Genomic DNA, 10,973 nt, shown 5'->3' on the forward strand with positions numbered 1-10,973 from the left:
AAACCAAATTCAGTTGGTCTAGTAGTTAATTCATTAGTTAACTTAAACAAGTGTTAAAATTTAAATCCTGTCTTACAACCTATGAATTAGCAGTAAATTTTTAAATAGAGTTAAATTGATCGCTAATCTATCGAATTAAAAAATATTATGAAAAAAGAATCCAAACCAAAAAAGACACATAAATAAATAAAAGAATTCAGACCAAAAAAATATATTATATTTTTACTGAGTTGTATTTTTTTATTAGTACTATTATTTTATACTGCATTTTTCTTCATTGCTTTATAAATATTTTACGTATAATAACTCTTTAAATTGGCACCGTGTAATTAAATATATATTTTTTGTAAAATTTTAAGAATTGTTAATGATATAACTGAAACTAGAATAACAAAATAATATAAATATAAGACTTGAAAAATACATGTTTTAAAAAAAATTACAAATGCACATGCATGAAAGTTAGTTCGGTGGGAAAAGAGAAGTTAAAAAAGTATGTATATACTATAAGAAAAATATTGTTTTGAGTAGGGATGAAATTGGTCGGGCTACTCGACAAAATTCATAACTCGGCTTGTTTTATTAAATAGGTTAGGTTTGGACTTTTTGAAAAGTCTATTAGTTAAAAAAATCAAGTTATAGGCTTTAAAAGAAGCCTACGAAATTTGTTAGATTGGCTCGTCAAAATATTTTTTTAAAAAATAAATTATTCTTAATTTCACTTATATTAAACACAAAACAAAACAAAAAAATAATCAATAATCAAGACTAGTTAAGATTGTAAGTTTTTTGTTAAAAGAAAAGTTTGTGCGTTGTAAATATGGTTATTATATGTAACTAATGATTAATATATAAATAAATTATCCTTTATAATTTATGAATTATAAATTTTAGAATGTATTTAATGTCAATTTATTTTTTTTTTCAATTGTATTGTTCTGAGCTTTAATTCATGAAATAGGCTTTTAAAATAGGCTCGTTGGCTTGTCGAGTTTTAAACAGACTAGGCTCAAACCTGAAAAAATGCCTATGAGAGACTTGGGCAATCTATTTATAACATTGGACAGGCTTGTAAAAGCCAAAACTTGGCTCAACTCGACCCATTTTCACCCCCTATACGTGAGGTCTAAACACTCTTTGGAGTGGGTTCTGACCTAGATGCCAATACGGTGGTTGGTCCGATGTCCTCACCTAGACAATGGAAATTACTTGCAAAGAATTTTAATGTTTAAGTTAGTAAGAGATTTAGCAGGTTTAAGTGAGATTGGATTACAAAAAGTACCTGTGTGATGTGATATTTATAGAGTAGAAGTGTAGGACTTAGTCATTTTTTGGAGATGAATCATGAAGATCATAGGTGGTTACTCCCTTATAGTGTGAAAAATAACCCTCATATTTTAGGTGGTTACCGAAATAGTAGAGAGAGCGTTTAACTTTTCCCAAATTGGATTGGGTTTAGGTTTCAAGACTTGCATCTAACCTAGTTCAACCTTGGTAAACTAGTCCTTCTGTAATGGTCTTGGAGTAATTGGGCCGATCTTGGCAGATCCAATTTTGTATGTAGCTTATATGTCAAAAATAAAGTGGGTTGGATTATAATGTGTAGGTCTATGTATAAACAATACCCCTACCTGAGTTTTGATCTCTGGTCGGAGTTCGGGTAACAAGTCGGTCCAATAGGAAAATGGATCCTCTCAATTTTTTTTAACAATTGAGGGAGTAAAGTGTGATATCTCACCATTAATTTTTATAAGTGGGACCAAGAGAAAACATGAGAGAGAGAGAGCATTGAAGGGCTATAGATCACATTTTACACCCTCAATTTTTTTAACAATTGAGATGATCCCATTCCCATCAAATAGTAGATCATTTGATAAAATCGCATCGTCAGAGTTGAGGTCAGGCTAATACTCGATGTGATTTTGAAGAGATGTGTGTCACTTTAATATCTCCTGTGTCTTTTTAGTTTTTATCCATTATTGTGCCTGCTTAAAAATATTTAAAATAACATTGAATTGACCTTAATATCCCTACTCTTAGTAGCCTATAAATAGTATTTCTTTTTTATTTCATCTTTTTGTTTTTCCTCGAATTCTCTCTCAATTTCACCCATTTTCTTCGTATTATACTTTTGTCCTTTTTTTATTATGCATTTTTTTGCCTGTTTTCTTCACACTTTTTTGTCTTCATATTGTAAAGTTGGTATTTTCTCTTTTATTTCCCTTATTTCTACATTTTTTGTGTTTCTTGGTGGGATTTAATCTCATCTCGTGCTTCCTTATGGTGGAGAATACTTCCTTAAGGTTGGACGTTAAAAAGGAAGCTTTCGTTATCTTCTCTAGCATGTCATCTACATATACTTCCATAAGATTTTTCAAGAGAGGTTGAAAAACCTTATTTATTAAGTACTGAAAGGTGGCTCCTGTGTTTTTCACCCCAAAAGGCATAGTCCCATAGCCATAGTTTGCCTTGAGAGTAATAAACGATGTATTCTCCTCACCAGGGCCTTACACTAGAATTCGATTATATCTCGAGTAGGCGTTCATGAAGGTCAGATATTGATATCTAGATGTCGAATCCACTAAAGCATCGATACTCGGAAGTGGGTACAGATCCTTGGGGTAGGATTTGTTGAGTTCCGTGTAATCTAAGCACATTCAAAGAAAGAGAAATGTCTTTTGTTAAATCTTTAAAAAATATGTTCTTAACAACTTAGGTCATTGGAAGGATTTTTTCCACTAGACATTCAAAGAACGTGTTCTCTAAAACTGAAAGAACTAACACTAAGAGTTACTTTAGACTACATTCTTCAATTTTTTCATGTATGAGTATTGCAAAGTTTCCAAAGCTCTTATTAAACTTCTTTACACATGCTCTAATGATGGGACCTTCCAAAAGTGTAAAATATCTATTTTGTACTCTTTTCTTTGGATATCCAAATTATCCTCTCAAGCATATATCACATAATAAAACTTTGTATGAAAGAAAAATTTGATGAGATAATATAATCATGGATAATTGAATCTAAGAATGTTTGTATAATGATTCAAAATCCGAAGATCTTTATATCACAACAAACCAAAATGTTAAGTGCTCTTTTTTCACTCATTGTAGATGGATCAATAGGGATTACAAACTAGGACATAATCATATTTTTAGAGATTGTTTTGTAGAAGAGACGATGTATTATGTTGAGATTTTTCAACAAAGTTTTGAATGAAAAAATATGTATTTTTTTGGATTGTTGATACCCTCTCATTTGTCTATCTGTATTTCCAACAGAGGTTGATGGTACTCGAAAAAAAGGCTTATCATTGTTGCAAAAATGAAATGCTACGATTCAAATGTTAGCATATGGAACAGTAGCTGATGTTGTTGATGCTTATGTAAACATAGGCGAAAGCACCACAATTGAATGTTTGAAAAAAAGTGTTGAAGATGTGATACTATTTAGCAGAAGTTATTTATTTTGAATGGACATTAGTCAATTCAATATCAAAATCACAAGGAGAGAAACACAAGCTATTTGCATAATATCAAGAAGGACAATGCAAATATGTGAAGCGAGTAATCAGAGTATTGTAAACATACTTCACAATCATAGTGGTCTAACGCACTTTTAGGAGAGGAAGAACGCAAACATAATGAGAGCATCTATTATATTGCATAATATGATTGTTAAAAATAAAAGATGTGCTTATGTAGAAAATTTTGTTCAAACTTAAAGTATGATATCGTGAAAAATGGCTTATAACAACCATAATTGAGAGAGAAAGATTTTACATTATACCGTCAAATTCTCTAAAAAAATGCTTAACTTTAAGATAGACAGAAGTATCAATAATTGAAAAAAGACTCGATTAACACACATGTGACAATTTCACCACGTGCGTCGTCATCTGTAAAATTTAATTATATTTTTCTTTATATTAAGTAATGTTGCTAATTGATTAAAACTCGAGTTATGTATTATTTGTTGTTGTTGTTGTTAATTCTAAAGTTATTAATTTTTTTCGTATATTATTAATTAGTAATAGTTAAGTATTTTTTAATTTATAAATTTTAATAATATTATTGCGAAAAAAAATTTAATTTAACCATTAAAACTAATTTATTTTTATTTTAATTAAACAAATAAGTTAGATCACAATAGGATTAGAGTTTGTCTTTCCTATTGAGAAAAAAGGGACACTCTTAATATTTTTTATTGCTTATGATAAAAAAAATGTAAAATGTAAATAAAAATTTGATGTAGTTGTTTATTGGAATTATTCTAATATTCATATGTAACTAAGTTTATATTCTGTAAGATTTTGGTACTAATGTGGCTAATTTTTTTTTGTTATAGAAATAAAAGTAGTAATATACTTTAATATTGTAATTTTTTATATTTTTTAAAATTATAAATAGTACACAAATTGAAGGGTTTGATTTCTGTATCCCAAATTTTTTAAATTTTTTTAACATAAATCGGACGGTCCGATTTCTGTACCTCTAGAAATTGAACAGTCCAATTTCTGTACTTCTAATAAATCAGACGGTCCAATTTTTATTTCTCTAACTAAACGATTTCACATTTGAGAATAACACCTCAACAATTCACATTTTAAAAAAATACCATTACTACTCCAATATTAAAAATAAAAAGTTCTACCAACGTAGGTAGATTAGATAAATAACATAGAAAATAAAAAATTAAATGTAATATGTGATATAAAAATATAATCATGATACGTATATAAAAAAATAACCATCTTATAAAATATATATTGAAATATAAGATATATATTAAAATGAATTACTTTTTCTATTTTTATTTTATTATTTTTTAAGATTTAATTACTCTGTTAATCTCTATAGTTTTGTAAAATTTTTAATTAGGTCTCTATATTTTTTTTCTTTTTAATTGGGTCTCTGTACTATTTTTTTTTAACTAGGTCCCTTTTGGCAGTAATTAACTTAATTGTATAGGAACCTAACTAAAAAAAATTAGTACAAAGACTCAAATAAAAAGAAAAAAAAGTGTAAGAACCTAATTAAAAAATTAATAAAAAACTCAATTAAAAAGAAAAAAAGTATAGAGAGCTGAATAAAAATTTTATAAAATTATATAAAATTAAACTTTTGTTTAATTCTAGTACACTAATTAATTTTTATTAAAAATTCAAATAATAAGAATAGAAATACAAAATTAACTTTGTATCACTATTCACTATAAATATTTTTCTCTCTCCATTAATAACTACTCTATATCCTTCTCACTTTTACGTTACCAAATACTCCACTAACATCCAACCAACTTGGGTTGGTCGAGTGGTCAGCTCACTTGTCCGCTTAAGCAAATATCGGGAGACTCTTAAATGAAACCTGTCGGATTGGGAGATAGCGTGGCCAACAAAAAAAATACTCCACTAACATCCATTTTCTTTTCACTACTTGATCTTCTCAATACTCTGCCTCTTTTTGATGACTACTCTTATATACATTAGAGGCATTGAAAAAATCATCTTCATTGTAGAAGATTGACTCATTAAAATAATATTGACATGTTAAAATAAAAATAAAGATAAAATATAGACTAAAATTGGTTTAATAAATTATAGATATTATAAATATGTAAAACGGTATAATAAGAAATTTTTAACAGAGTATTTTTTGAAATTAAAAAATGATAAATAACTTGTAACAAATGAAAAAAGTAGAAAGTAACTGATATTTTTAAAAATGAAGGAGTAATATTATATATTTATAAATATATAGTGACAAAATTAGTGACTAATTTTTATATATATAACATAAAAAAATAAAACAACAAAAAATAAAGATTGAAATGGAAATATCAAAAATACCCACAAAATTGAATAACCGCAAGTATTATCTAAGACAAGGGGTTTAATGAGATACGTAATATTTTCACGGGACGGAACGAAACCCGCCTCTGTAAACAAAAAGGGAATAAAAGTAGATGAACCTGTCAGATGGAGATTCATCAAATTCTCAAAAAGGGTGAAATTTTTAAAATATCTTCATTTGTGGTTGGATTGTGTTTTAATATGATAATTTTTGCTTAATAGTATTGAATTATATTATAACTGTGTTAATTTTCTTAAATGTTTTTTTAAAGATTGATTATTAATCCGCTAAAGTAAATATTAGGGTTTAAATTTGGTCTTGTACATGCGACAATCTATTGAATAATGATAAATTCTTAAATGAAATTTCGATTTGCAACAAATTAATCATTAGTCTGTTAAATTGAAAAATACCATCAAAAATAAAAAATATAAATATCTATAGGTATCCACCTTTTAATATAGAGAGAATTTAATAAAAAACTCATATAAAAAATGAGACAAAGACAAGAAATATTTTTTTAAATAGAGATTGGAACCAAAACATTCTCTATAACTAGTGACGGATTCAAAAATCTTATAAAAAAGGAGTTAAAAATAAAAAATTGAAAGTGTTATATTAAAACCGAAAGTTTTAATAAAAAAAATTGTATTTTTTAATATTATTTTAAACTAAAATTAATTTTTAAAAAATCATTTATATCAAAAAAAATTTCATAAAATTCTGTTTTTTATCTGTATTATAAAAAATATAACATAAATAGTATAAATTTATTTCTCTAATACTTTTAATATATGTATTTAAAATAAATTAATAAATATAATATATAAGATATATTCATATTAATAAATAATTCATTTAATATATTTTTATTTTAATATCATAAAAAATAAAATTTAATCTAATTTATTTTTATGTATATATTTTCTTATTACATTCAATTAGGAATTATTATAAAAACTAAAGTATTTTTATATAATAATAGATAAAAGAATTACAAAAAAAATTGAATGAACAAAAGAAAATAAATTTAAAATGTATAAAATAAAATTTGAACTCATATTTTGGAGTATAAAATATCTCACTTTAATTATTGAACTAGAAAATATATTGTTGAAATTTGTAGATATTAAATATAATCATGCTGATTCATCTAAATCCCGTCTCTGCCTAAGACATTCACTGTTATCCCTAGATGGAATATAATTATAAAAGCAGAAAAATGGGTTAACCACAAAAAATGTTCTCGAATTATTTAAACGCTAACAAAAATATACTCAAATTTTACTATCGATAATACCTAATAATAAATATATAATTTTAAAAAATACGTTAAAGATTGAATTTTGATGCAATTTTTTGCATGATTATAAAAATAAGATATTATTATACATAAAAATTAGTAATTTTTCGTTAAGTATATTTTTTTTATAATTTTTTTTGTTAGCAACTAGTAATACTTTAAAAAAATTATAAAATAATATATACTTAAAAAAATCACCAAATTTTAAGAATAATAATATCTCATTTTTTTAATCATGTTTGTAAAAAATTACATCAAAATTTAATCTCTAATGTATTTTTTGAAAAATACATATTTAATGTTAATTTTTTTTATAAAATTATCTAATATTAAATATGTATTAAAAATACATTAGAGATTAAATTTTGATATAATTTTTTATAAATATAATTAAAAAAATAAAATATTATTATTTTTAAAATTTAATAATTTTTTACTGAATATATTTTTTGTAATTTTTTTGTTAATAATTAATAATATTTTTAAACAATTATATTAAAATTTAATTTTTAAAGTATTTTTTAAAAATATATATTTATTATTGAATATTATTATTATATTTTAAAATTATTTAAAAATATTTTTATTAATAATAAAATTTAAATATATTTTTATCAATATTTAAATAATTCAAAAATTATTTTGGTGGTTAACCCAAAAAAATGGAATGATTTGAATGATATATCGTTTTGGAGAATTCTGTAATACTGACAGCAAAAACTTCATGTCATGCTATCCCGCGGTGTGCCATATGTACGGTTTTTATGTTCACACATCATGTCATGATATCCCTACGTGCCATGCTGAAAGATGAATGCGTGTATGATAAACATGTGCGGTGTGCCATATGTATGGTATTTATGTTCACACATCATGTCATGATATCCCTACGTGGCATGCTGAAAGATGAATGCGTGTATGGTAAACATGTGCGGTGTGCCATATGTATGGTTTTTATGTTCACACATCATGTCATGATATCCCTACGTGGCATGCTGAAAGATGAATGCGTGTATGGTAAACATGTGCCACAGGTATGATATTTATGTTCACTTCATACTGTCAATAAATGTCAAATATCTAATTTTCATTTTCTGCCATCGATATTAATTACGTATAATTAGATTGTTATGTAACGAATGAGTGTGGGTCGTAAATTCGCAATTAATTGGTTAGCGACAAATTTTTAAATAGAATTTAATATTATAACAAATTAATCTTTAATCTATTAAATTGACGAATACAATAAAAAAAAATTTTGTGAAAACAAAAAGATGTTCAATAATTTATTGTTAACTTTTATTTTCAATGTTCTTTATATCTTAGGTAAAATTCCATTATTGCAAATTACGTGAAATCCCATTTTGCATATTAGTATTAAAAATGTACAGAAAAAAAATACAAATAACATTTATGAGATTACAAATGTTATTTACTTATCCGTTCAATCTAATTTTCAAGCTAAAATTATTAACAACAAATTTATAATTACACAATAAATTTCATAGATTATAAAGTGTTCTAAAATATTTGATATAATTATTTATATTTATTTTACTTTATTTATAGTTTTACATTTTTTATAACCTTATAAATTAATATGATTATTACTTTTAAATTTAGACTAAATTTTTCATTGAATAAAAAAGTAATTGAAAAAAACAAAAATCCAAGAACTCAAGATATCCGACGATGACGTTGATAGAAGCCGACGATTAGGACGACAAGCCATTACAAATTAGTGAATTAAACAACTATAGCGAAATTCAGAATCCAAAATTGAATTACATACAGACATACAGCAACCATTACAAGTTTACAACAATTACAGCAAAATTTAGAATCCAAGATTGAATTACATAAGCAATAGAATAACTGAATTAACCAAATAAAGAACTCTGCATCAATTCATATAATTAACCAAATAAAAAAATTAACTGAATTTAAATTAGTAAAAGAATCCTGCATCAATTCTTATAATTAACCAAATAAAAAATTCTGCATCAATTCATATAGTTAGTTAATAAAATAAAAAAGTAATTGAAACTCACCACGACATAGAGGCTGAACAGATGCAGAGAAGGCATCTAGGTCACAACGGCAGAACAGATGCCATCGATGTTGACAGAGAAGCTTTCGACGACCAGACGAACAAACGATGTTGACCAGGAAGCTTCGGAGTTCAGACGACCAACCGACGACGCCGCTGATAGCAGCTTCGATCCACGACGGTGATTTCTTTCCGCCCGTTGGAGATCCTTTTTCCCGGTGATAGCAGCTTTGAGCCGGCGTTGATTGTGGTTGACTAGTAAGGACGGTGGCCTTCGATGGACTTCGGTGAAGATTGGAACTTGGAGGCGAAAATTAGGGTTCAGGTGTGGTTGTGTGGTGGTTGGTGAGTGTAATGGGGTGAGGTTTTCGCAAAAGCATAAGGTGTTGGGGTCACCAAGTATTGGATTGAGTGGGTTCATTAAGGTTTTTTTTTTTTGCGTCAAAATGACACCATTCAGGCCAATAGCAAAAAACAGATCCTTTTAAAAACCTAATCGGTTAAGTCGGTTCACTGGTTAACTAACGATTTGACCAATTTTTTCATCAATTTTTTACAAGCCGATTTTGGAGTCAACCGGATCGATTAGATGACTGGTTTCTGGTTAATCTGATTGAACCAACTAGTTCGGTCCGATTTTTAGAACCTTAATTCTCACACTGTCATATAAGAATGTCATTTTTATACAATACATTCCCTGTATGTGTGTGTATATAACATTTTTAAAAAAATAAAGCAACAAAATAGAAAAAAGATGGAATTAGGAATGACAAATACATATGCAAAATTAGGTAACCGTAGATATTACCCACGATAAAAGATTTAACAAGACCAAAAAAATATTTTTACGAGATGAAACAGGACCTGCCTCTGCAAATAAAAGGGGACAATAGTAGATGTACTTGTTTGATGGGGACTCATCAAATTTTTGCGAAGGGTGAAATTTCTAAAATATCTTCATTTGTGTATACATTGTGTTTTAATATGATAAATTTAGTTTTTTTTTGGTGACTATATGATAAATTTAGTTTAAATGTATTAAATTATATTATAATTGTGTTAATTTTTTTAAATGTTTTAAAGATTGATATCCATTTATAGTTCTTTGGTCTGCTTAGGCAAGTATCAGGGTTCAAAATTCGTCTTGTGTATGCAACAACTCATTGAATAATGACAAACCCTTAAATGGAGTTCCAATCTGCGACGAATTAGTCATTGGTCGTTGAATTGGAGAATACCGCGAAAAAAAAAAAATGAATATCTACAGGTATCCACTTCTCCAATAAAAAAGTATATAAAAATCCATAACAAAAATGAGACAAGGACAAAAAACATTTTCCTAAATAGAGCTCAAGACGAAAATCTACCCATGATATCCATTGTCATCCCTAAATGGAACATAATTATAGAAGCGAAAAGATTGAATGATTTCAAGGAGCTTTCTTCGGTGGAGAAGGAATAATCTGGATCTTGAAAGACCAGGTTGTAAACTCAAATAATAAAAAATACATGGGTTGATTCACAAATAAAATAGAGTAACGGTTGGTAAGAATTTGGAAAAAGTTTAGAATTTCTTATTACAAGAAAGCACCAAAATCCATTAACAGGTAGGGTCAAGTTGGGTTGGGGTCATTGGCAAGCTTCGTTTGGAACTTATAGAAGGAGACGGCGCTTCACGATAGAAGAGATCGAGTGATTGAACGGCGCAAAAGTATAGATCGGGATCTGGCCGACTTAAGGTTCCCCATAAAGAAGGCAATTGACTAC

Source organism: Arachis stenosperma, chromosome 8 (genome assembly GCF_014773155.1).
Source record: "Arachis stenosperma cultivar V10309 chromosome 8, arast.V10309.gnm1.PFL2, whole genome shotgun sequence".
Classification (NCBI taxonomy): domain Eukaryota; kingdom Viridiplantae; phylum Streptophyta; class Magnoliopsida; order Fabales; family Fabaceae; genus Arachis; species Arachis stenosperma.